General features: G+C 39.9%; 1 pseudogene; it reads right to left on the bottom strand.

The window, feature by feature from the left end:
• Window positions 1-1,924: 1,924 nt before the first annotated feature.
• Window positions 1,925-2,054, bottom strand: LOC114006713 (uncharacterized; annotated as a pseudogene).
• Window positions 2,055-11,453: the final 9,399 nt, after the last annotated feature.

Raw genomic sequence — 11,453 nt, 5'->3', positions numbered from 1 at the left:
GCTTATAAATATGTATGCACCCAACTGAGGAGCACCTAAATATGTGAAGAAAAAAATATTGGAGCCGAAAGGAGAGATAAGGAGAAACACTATAATCGTTGGGGATCTCAATACCCCATTATCTCCTTTAGACAGATCTTCCAGGCAAAAAATAAATAGAAAGATACAGAAACTAAATGATATTATAAATCGAATGGGCTTGATAGATATCTATAGACATTTCCACCCTAAGTCAACAAAATATTCATTTTTCTCACCCCGGCATGGAACCTTTTCAAATATTGACCATGTTCTAGAACACAAATCAAGCCTTTACAGAGTCAAAGGCATAGAAACTATACCCAGCATCTTCTCTGACTATGATGGAATTAAACTCAAGATTAATTTCAAGAAACTCCCTCAAAAATACACAAACACATGTTAACTGAACAACCTACTTCTGAATGACTTCTTCACTACTGAAAAAAATTAAGTCTGAAATTTAAAAATTAATGGAAATAAATGATAATGAGTACACAAGTTTCCATAATTTATGGGACATGGCAAAAGCAATCATAAGAGGGAAGATCATAGCAATTAGTGTGCAAAAGAAAAAGATGGAAAGGCGGCAAATAGATGAACACAAGAGGAGCATGGAAAAAAGGCAAATGGATAACCTAACATCATGCCTCAGGGAATTGGAAAAACAACAACAACAACAACAAAATGCTTAAAAATGTCAGATGAAAAGAAATAATAAAGGTTCAAGCAGAAATAAAATACTGGACTGGACTGAGGTGTATATCATGCTGGGTGAAGTCTCTTCACAATGTAAATTATGTATAGTGATTTAATGAATGAATAATAATAAAAAATGTATAAATAAACTATTTTATGAGAAGTATAAAAAAAGAAATAAATGAAATAGAAAATAAATGAACCATACAGAAAATAAATGAAAGCAAAAGCTGGTTCTTTTTTTTTTTTTAAAGAAGTATTTATTTCATTTTTATTTATTCATTCATTTTTTTTTTAATTTGGCCAGAGAGAGAAAGAGAGAGAGAGAGAGAGAGGGAAAGTGAGTAAGGAAGCCACCAGGTCTGGGACTCAAACTGTGGTTGATCATGTGGGAGTGTCTAGCACCTTAACCACCATGCCACCTGCTGGTCGCAAAAGCTGGTTCTTCAAAAAGATTAACAAGAGGGGCCAGCAGGTGGCATGGTGGTTGAGGCACTGGACTCCCACATGGCTAACCACAGTTCAAGTCCCAGACCTGGCAGTAGTCCTACCCACTAGAAATGAATGTGGAAAAAGTCTGAGTAGAAAATTCTTCATTTTTAGTCCTCGAAAGCATTATTTCACAGCTCAATTTCAGGGGCCATCTCATGATGTGCCTGGGTTTGTACCTTTCCCACTAGAAGTGAATGTGGAGGGAGAAGTCTCAGCAAAATATCTTCATTTTTAGTCCCTTAGAGCAATATTTCACAGCTCAAGTTCAGTGGCCATCTAAGTCTGGTCCTGGGCTTGTACCTTTTCAACAGTCTCTTATGAGACTGTCTTAACCTAATGTTTCTCAAACTAGGGTTCATGGTCTATGAGGGTCTAAAAATCTATTCCCAGTTTTCCATAAATTTTTCATAAAATATTTTTATTTTTTATTTTGATAATATTATAAATATAACAGTTATAAGCATATTTTAGAATTGGAAGACTGACAAATCTCTAAATTTTTTATTGCAACATCTAAATTACATATAGTACAAGGGGACTACAAAAGTTCATGGAAAATAGAATTAAATTATGAGTTTATTTTGGTGCAAAAAATTTTTAAGTCATGCATAGTTTCTTCACAGTATGCATTTTCCATGACATTTTTGAAGACCCCCTCATAGGTATTCCTACTTATGGGTTACAGTGTGGTTTTCTATCATAGGTATACAGGCCCACCAGCAGTGGTGCACAAGTAGCACAAATCCAGTCTGCTCATTTTGGTACCCAAATCAGTGTTTTTCAATTAGCAATAATCGCGCCTCGGATAAACCTCATTGGCTACAATACTGCCACTGCGCAAAGCTCAAATCAGTGTTTTTCCAGGCTCTGCTCTTCCTTGTCCATTGACCTGCCCCTTCTCAGACCAATGACAGTCTATGCTACTGCACCCAGTGTCTGGTCAGGCTTTTACTACACCCAGTGCCTGGTCTTTACTACCTTGAAGAACAGGTAAATGTTTTCATTTTTTCAGGACCTTAGCCTACCCCCAAGGACTTTTGCCTCGGTGTGCTCACCATTTGAATTCTCATAACCTTCTACTGTAGTATATTCCCAGTAAAATAGTCTTTGTGTTAAAAACAACAACAAAAACCCACCTCACTACCCCAGCCTTCTCCAAGAGAAAAGGGGATGGGTCATTTTCTAGAACTGGTACAATTCCTATGTGGTTTCAGAGCTGACCAAATCATAAATCAAATGACATCATCCAAGGCATAGTGATTTTTATTCTTTTATTTCTGCCTTTTCCTGCTGTTTTTTTGACAGCAGGTGTTGCTTCCCAATTGCAAGATGGCTCTAACAGTGACAGCACTGCACACAGACATGACAACATCCTGTTAAGAAGAAGGGAACTTTCTCCTATGCACCTCATTTTATTATTGAGGAAAACCTTTTACAAATGTCCTTCAGACTTCTCTTCAGGTCCCAAGACTGGGTCACGTGCTCATGTCTAAACCGATCACTGGCAAGAATGAGTCTGGAATGACTAGTATGACTAGTCAAGATTCTATTATCATCCCAACACAGGGCTAGAGCACAACCCTTTTTCATTTTCTTTCTTTCTTCTTCCTTCCTTCCTTTCTTTCTTTTTCCTTTATTTTTCTATTTTCTTTCTTTCTTTCCTTCCTTCCTTTTTTCTTTTTCTTTCTTTCTTTCTCTTTCTTTCTTTCTTTCTTTCTCTCTTTCTTTCTTTCTCTCTTTCTTTCTTTCTCTCTTTCTTTCTTTCTCTCTTTCTTTCTTTCTCTCTTTCTTTCTTTCTCTCTTTCTTTCTTTCTCTCTTTCTTTCTTTCTCTCTTTCTTTCTTTCTCTCTTTCTTTCTTTCTCTCTTTCTTTCTTTCTCTCTTTCTTTCTTTCTTTCTTTTTCTTTCCTCTTTATCTCAGAGAAGCATGATTATCCGTTTATTATCAAGAATATTACAAAGGGTACAGATGAAGATATGCATAGGGGAAGGCATGTGTGAAGGATGTGGGGTGTCCTCTCTAGGTGTCACCCTCCAGGAACCTCAGCTGTCTGAAAGCTATCCAAAATTTGTCCTTCTGTGTTTTCATTAAGATTTAAGTACATAGGCATGATTTACATAGTCCAGCAACATAGCCAATACGTCAACTGCTAGTCCCATGAGTTAATATTTTTTAAAAGTGCTTAGAGCAGCACTGACAAGTTATAACTTTCTACAAGTGTTTGCTGCTGTTAAATCCTTCTCAAACCAGTATATTTGTTTGCTTATATCCATTTATTGAAGTTCTCCATTCAGAAAGACTATTTTTAAAAATTATTATTTTAAAACAGAAAATGAGGCTGTGGTGAAAAAATAATTCTCCTACACTGTTACTTGGAAATGTAAATTAGTCCAGCCACTATGGAGAACAATATGGAGGTCCCTCAAAAATTTATAATAGAGGGACCAGCAGTTAGTGTATTGGCTATGTTGCTGAACTCCCATGTAGTCGACCACGGTTCGAATCCCGGACCTGGTGGCTTAAACTCTAGCTGGGCGCGAGTGAGTGCATGCGTAAGATCCCGAGAGGAGAATGGAGGAGAAGGGATTGTGGCATGGCCATCCCCCCTGGGGGTGATTTCTCATTTTCTGTCTCTCTCTGTCTCTCTGGCAAGCGCATGCGCCCTGTAGCAAAAACCACTCAAAAAAAAAAAAAGATTTATAATAGAACTACCAGGAGTGCTAGTTTCTGTACTGACTCTGCCAGAATCTATGTGCTAGAGGCAGACAACAACATAGGCAGAGGGAGAGTCTTATAGGAAATGCTATTGACTCTGTCTTGTTCTAAGAACAACTGGGTTGCTGAAGGCAGGCCTGGACAGGACTGGGCCCATTGTGGTATGGCCCCTTCTTTAAGGATCAAACCCGTAAGGAAGAAGGGGAAGAAATGGATTTAGATGGACAGCCAATATGGTCTGCTTTACCCACTAACCTTCAGATTCCCCATGTATGGATTGTTTGGATCAAAGAGTGCTGTGCAGATTCCCTGGGGCTTTAGGTGGATGGACAGCTTGATAGGTGACTATCTCCATCTCCCTACTCAAATTCAGTACCCAATTCCCTCACTTTCTGGTGGGTCAGGAAATGTCTTCTTCATTTTACTCAAAGCCCTAAATGGCACAGCAGCACTCAGTCCTCTTATCCTGTTATTACTCTTTATTTTTCCCCTTCTTGTTCATGATGAGCAGTAGTGAGTAGTGGCTACCTGGTGGGACTAACGGTAGTTGAAGACTGCGTGAAAATTTCCTGTAGTCATGCACCTCTCACTCATCCCAAATCAGAGATCAATGAACAGTCAAAGGTAATATGCAAACATCAGAAAGCAGTGGCAAAACCTATGGTATTCGTTCATCCTGGTGGCATTTCAGGATGTGTACAAGAATGCCTCAAATTGACTCCATTGTCATTTATTATCAGGCCTGAGCATCCCAAATATGTTTAATAAAAGTCATTTATATCCCTCTGGTTGTGGGTCTACCCAGAAATGGAGTGACTCAATCCTGAGCCTCTACACCTTAGCTGATCAAAGTACTATTGTCAGCAAGTGTCAATCTAGGGAAAAGTTTATGCACTTAGAATTTTAGAGTAGAAGCTCCCTAGAGTTGTTGTACTTCTTATCTTTGGAACCAAATGGCTACAATCAGAAAACAATAACATGTGTGGTAATATCTGATTGAACCAATATACAGTATATTCACAATAATAAACTCATTTGGTATACTGTAATGATATACAGTGATGGAATGTAAAATAAATACATAAATAAAGAAAAAGTGGGAAAAAATTTTTCAAAGAAAACAAAAACATGGTGCCTGACTTTTGTTCCCATTTGTGTTCAGAAACAGCCAATCAAGGAATCAAAGGCAATGACTGTTTAGAAAAGTATAAAGCACTCTAGAAATATCTCTCTTCATCCATCCCTGCCACCCACTCACTTCTGGATCACACAATTCTCTAGACAAGAAAGTTGTATTCTCAAAACAGTCCTTATTGCTTTCTTTTCCTTGTGGAGAGCACTGAAATTCCCAATACAGCTATCCATTGTAGCAGTTCTAGTTTCTTCCAATCTTGCAGCAAATTATTTTAAAAGATGAAAAATGCTGGCAAGGCTGTGGTGAAAAACACACATGCTCAATAACAAAATCTCTAAAAAAAAAAAAAAAAAAAAAAAAAAAACTCTCCTACACTGTTAAGTGTGAAAGTAAATTAGTCCAGCTACTGTGGAGAACAATATGGGGATCCCTCAAAGATCTATAAATAGAACTACCATATGATCCAGCAATTCCACTTCTGGTCAAGGAGAAAATAGAGAGGCAAGACATTTTTGGGACCCAGAAATGGGTGATTATTTTTTGATGATGTGTATTGTATCCTCAACTGACCTGGTGTGAAATGTATTCATGTTTGGTAAACCCACTTTACAAGCTGTAGCAATTTATAGTAATTGAATGTATAAAATAAATTAAAATTTTAATTTTTTTTAAATGTGGGGGAAAATAGAGTCCTTCTTTCTTTCTTTGATCACTTAGCTCATCTCAGAGTCAGCCCATTCTGCCTTCCTCTACTCTGTCCCCAAATGACTAACTTATTGCCATGTGATACTAAGCAGCCTCCAACTGTCAGCCTATGCTGGGTCATTTGCTGGTTTTTTTGAGTATGCTTTTGAAGCCACTTCCTCTGGTTGGGGACTTCCACATATTCTGATTCTTGGAAGGAAGCAGCTACAGACAAAAAAAAAAGTCACATTTACTGTTCTTCACAGTTAGGGTCCTCGCACGTTACCTAGTCCAGTCACCCTAAACTCTGTCTTAGGAGTTAGAAATAAAAATAGGGATCAGCAGTTAGTGTAATGGCTATGTCGCTGGACTCCCATGTAGTCGACCACAGTTCACGTCCCGGACCCGATGGCTTAAAACTCATGCCAGGCGTGTGTGCCCAAGATCCAGAGAGGAGAATGAAGGAGGAGAGATTGCAGCGTGGCCATCCCCCCTGGGGGGTGATTTCTTGCTTTCTGTCTCTCTGTCTCCTTTCTGTCCCTCTGTCTCTCTCTGTCTGGCAAGCACACGCACCCTATAGCAAAAACCTCTCCAAAAAAAAAAAAAAGGAGTTAGAAATAAAAATAAAGGACCCAGAAAGGGACTCTCTCTCTCTCTCTCTCTCTCTCTCTCTCTCTCTCTCTCTCAAGCAGCGCTAGTATCTAGTATCTGTAAGACAGAGCTCCCTGCAGAGTGTTGGTGGTAAAAACTTCAGACTAGAGTACTCTGAGGTGCTGGGGTAAGCTCCTCACCAGACCAGTACTGCAGCGTGGTCTGAGTGTTGTTCCTGGCTCAAACCTTTTTCTCCAAGTTTTTCTCCAAGCCAGCTACTGAATCTATAAGCAACCCAGTATAAAATATTAATAGATTTTTTTTCTGCCTAAATCATGCAGAGTCCAATTCTGTTGCTTGCAATCAAGGACCTGGACCAATACACATCTCTACCTCCTTCAGGAATTCATCCTACTCCTGAGAAGTCCCAGACTGCTATGTCCTCAATGAGAGTCTCTATGACATTAAAGGAAATTTATTGTAGATGTTCATTCTGTTGTGAATACTAAAATTAGAGATTGTGGGTTACTCACCATTGCCCCACAGTAGCTAGTTTAGCACCAGTAAGCATGCATGTTCTGAGCAATGCTGGAAAGCCCCTTTTGAAGAGTTTTTTATTCCCCTGGTGAAAGTTTTTGTGGTGCTTCTTGAAATTATTAGTTTCATAACATCCTTTATATAGTAAACCTGATCTCTGGGAACATATTTTGAAATGAATTATTAGTTTCATAACATCCTTTATATAGTAATCCTGATCTCTGTGATCATATTTTGAAATGAGAATTTAAATTGTACTCTGGCAGGAACTGAATATTCAAATGTAATGAGTTTAATTGATTGTGGGAGTGTTTCTTTTGAGATGATGCAATAACTGCCTGGTGTTGAGTCTGCTGCTCCAGTGTGCACTGGCAGGAAGCTTTCAAAGTTGAACTTGGTACATTTGAAGCCTGGTAACTGATTGGTTCTTTCTAGCCTCTGCAGAATCTAAGTGCTAACCTAAAACCAGAGCAAAATGAAGCCACTTTTTGCTAGAGCTTTCCCAGCCATGGGGATCTGTCTGGAAAGAACCTGTGGAGACATCCCCTTCTCCCATGACTGCCTTGACCCTCTTTTCCCATTTATCTCTACCTGCTGTGCCCACTTGAAGGGGATCAAAAGTGTGCTGCATTTGGATGTTATGCCAAACTGTCTACAGACCTCCTGAGCATTTGGGACTTAGGGGATATAAGAAAATAGCCTTAAGTGATTCGTGTTCAAGAGTAGCTTAACAAAATTTGCTTAATCAGCTTACAGATATGCCTGAAGTTTCTAAACAAACAAAACTTCAAAACAACAAGTTGCCCTTGATAAATAACTTCTTGAGATGGTGCCTGGTCACCAGTCCTTTGCTCCTTTTTACTTTCCAGCTTTTTCCCCTCCTCAGGACATTTGGCAGGTCTTTTTCATGGGCTTGTCCTCAGCCTGTGCCTTAACACCTAATAAGGGAATAATAAAACTTAGGTGCTGTATGGGAAGATTATACACCCCATAGAAGTCGGTCAATAAGGAACTGGGGGGAGGGACTTGAACATTAGGGAATATATTTCTTGTTGTAACCAATTTGGGTGTGATGCCCATTAGACACTTAAACTTGCAAGACCCCATTAAAGTCATGCTTCCTCGTTTTTCGTGTCTCCATGTCTATTCTTTGGCATTGAGCAGGTGAGCATGTTTCTCGCAATCTGGGGGCTTGTCTGGCATATCTGCAGATATGTGGGACTATGGGACTGGGATCCCAATAGAGGGAGACATGAGTCCCATCCAATTTCTGGTGGCCTGCTCTGTCTGGGTGCCCCAGCTTCTGGCAGGACTGCAGATATGCCTGAGACTGTTATTCTGAGAATGGTGGAATTGACACTGGGAAAGGAAAGCAGGTACCATGGCAACCAGGCAACCTCAGGCACAAGCCAAAGTAGGAAACCAGACTATAAGTACTGCTTTGGTTATTAGGCATTTTCAGATGTCAAGTGTGTGTGACTGAAATGTATCCTAGATATGAAGTGAGTGTAGAGTCTCCATCCACAGATCCACTTTCCCATGAAGAAAGCAACCAGAGACAAATGAAGTGGATCCTGATATGTGCCAGAAGCCTCCAATATGAGGGATTGAGTACATGGGGAGACTCAAAGGGGTCACTGACCTCAAGCAAAAATGGAAAACAGGAATTCTAGGTCTAGGGAACTGAAGAAGGAAGGAAATAAGGAGATTCCTCTCAACATTCCCTCTGATAGTCTCATGTGGAAAATTTAAAAATACTGGGAAAGTAATTCCTGAACAAAGAATAAGAAGAAACAGAAAGTGATGAAATACTGTTGTTTTATTTAAGCCAAAGAACCAATTCATAAACTTTCAGTCTTTTGGCCAAAATTTCACTCAGATGAGGGCTGAATCTGTCAAGCCCTCATTTTCTATTGTAATGATACATCTTCAACCTGCCAGGAAGAAAAAGATTATGCTCTATGCCGGTTACCAGGAGCAACTCTCATGTTTCCTCTTAAAATCAAGGGAGAAAATCCCTAGAAAGAATTTTGGGACCCTCTGTCCTGCCTTACTCCTCCTTATTCCCACAGAATGGAAAATAAGAGGGCCTTAAGCAGGCTGAATGTTGGGAGTTGGAATCTTCAGCCCCTGTGAATCCATACCCTAGCCTAAGGAAGGAATTAGAAACATGTAAGAAAGATCTTGAAAAACTTCCCCTACATTCAGGGGCTTCCAGAGAAATCTTCAAAATGTTTCCCATTACAGATGTCCCCATGGGGCTAGGAGAGATCAGATTTGTGAATGCCCTCCTCACGAGTACTGATATTAGAAATTTTAAGAAAGAGGGGCTAGCAGGTGGTGTGATGGTTAAGGGCACTGGACTCCCACATGGCTGACCGCTGTTCAAGTTCTGAACCTGGCGGCTTGCTTTCTCACTTTCCTCTCTCTCTCTCTCTGTCTTTCTCTGGTCAAATTAAAAAAAAAAAAAAGATAATAAAGTTGAAAAAAATTAAGAAGATCCCCTTGGTCTGGCCAACTAACTCAACCAATTTTTAGGACCCAGCTATTATACTTGGATCAAGATGATGTTTATAATGAACATCCACTTTATAGGAGAAAGAGGAATGATTAGGAAGCTAGATATGTCCATCTGGGAGAGACAATACCCTTTCAGACAAGGAGTTCTGTCTGTGGAACAAAAGTTCCCAAATTCGGACCTCCAATGGGACAAAAATTATTCCAGAGATAGGGCCCAAATTCAAGATCTCGAAGATTTAATAATCCAAGAATTTAAGGAATCCACCCTGAGGACACAGAATGTTTCCAAGACCGTTGAGATTTGAAAAGAAAAAGAAGAAACTCCCTCTGACTTTTTGCAGAGGCTCAGAGACCAAATAAGGAAATACTCTGGGTTAGATGGGGAAGAGGTTTTGTCTTCTACATCTGAGATTTGATCTTCTGTGTGATCTAATACTTTCAAGAGATGTTTTAATCTAATAATTTCAGAGGAGGTCTTTCTGAAGACTTCATTAGAGTTTTCAGCTCTAATAATTCTTTTTGATTCCTTTTTACGGTGTCTATTTCTTCTTTCAACTCATGAAAGGACTTCCTCACCTTCTGGAGTTCATTGTCTCTTTTCTCTTGCATCTTGTCACTATAAATATTCTGAATCATTTATCTAGCATTTCCATGAGTTCCATTGTGCTGTCTGTGAATGAGGAGGAATTGATGTTTGCCCTTGGGGCAGAGATATTTTCTGGGTTGCTCATATTTCTTGTATCTCTGCAATGGTTTCTAGTCATCTGGTGATTTATACATTCCTTCCTAAATTCTTCGAGTTAATTCTGAGCATCCAAAGTCATGTGGCAGTAGGTGATTGGCAATCTCTCTGCTACTCTACCTCTCTAATGTTCACCAGCAACCTGTACTGTTGTCGGTGATCTTGAATGATTCAAAGTCCTCCTAGTTTCTAGAGAACAGGTGTGCCTGGGACTGAGCTACTGAGCTTTAACTGAGGAAGACAGATGGGATCACACCACATGCTTTAGAAAATGCTAAAATCTTAGAATTCAGCACCATGTGTCAATGTATGAGCCACAGTTTGCAGCTCACTCTCCCTCCAGCTCAGTGCAGCCAGGTCTATCACTGTTATGGATGTCCCAATGGCGTGGGGAGGAAGACTAAATCTTCTCAAAGTCCAAATGAACTCACCCGAGAGTTCAAAGGCAAGTGGTGCAGGGGATGAATTACGTGTCTCTGCAACACAGCCTTCCAGCCATAAATGGATCACTCCAAGGCAAGGCCAATTGAAGGAATGGATCACAAAATTAATTTTTTAAAAAACTTTATATACTGGCCACAGACCAAGTGGCAGGCCTTTGGCCAGCCAGCGATTCTGAGGCAGGGACATTGCTGCTCCCTCACCTCATCTGCAAACCCCCAGCCCAAGTGTCTACCCCCTAGCCTGTCCTGTCCCCAGCAGCAGGCCACAGACCCAGCGGCAGGCCTTTGGCCAGCCAGCAATTCTTTATTTCTCTGTATGTTTTTTTGTGTGTGTGTGTTGTTTCACCTAATACCCTCTCCTCTTCATCCTCCACCCTGCCAGAAGGACTAGACAGGTCTATAATCAGATATCTGAAATCCCCTAGTAATATAACTCTCTGGGATCTTCCCTTGTACTGATCCACCTGAGAAAAAGGAGACATTGCTTTTCAGACACCTCAGTAGAGTACCCCTCTTGATACCACATTGGTAAAAACAATAGAAGAAAGACTTCGGCAAACATTAATTTGCAGCAAAAGGGAAAGTCACTTACTTCTAGTTGGAGGAGCATTCCCGCAAGAGGTATTCAAAGTGAATACATCTTCCAATGGCTAGAAGTAGAAGAAGAGCCTCAGGTATGAATAAACAAGGAAATACATCTCCATCAAAGGTACAGAATAACTCCCCTCCATCTTTCGTGCTAATAGATGATGTCACAAAAATGTCAGACAAAGGATTTCGAACACTTATGGTGAACAAATTTTTTGAGTTAGAACAGAAAAGAGAAAATGAACTACAGGAGATGAGGAAGTCATTCCAAGATATGAAAGAAGAAATG

This window comes from Tupaia chinensis, unplaced genomic scaffold (genome assembly GCF_000334495.1).
Source record: "Tupaia chinensis unplaced genomic scaffold, TupChi_1.0 Scaffold149832_1, whole genome shotgun sequence".
Classification (NCBI taxonomy): domain Eukaryota; kingdom Metazoa; phylum Chordata; class Mammalia; order Scandentia; family Tupaiidae; genus Tupaia; species Tupaia belangeri.
The sequence above is the reverse complement of the archived record's forward strand: the minus strand, read 5'-3'. Positions and strand labels throughout refer to the sequence as shown.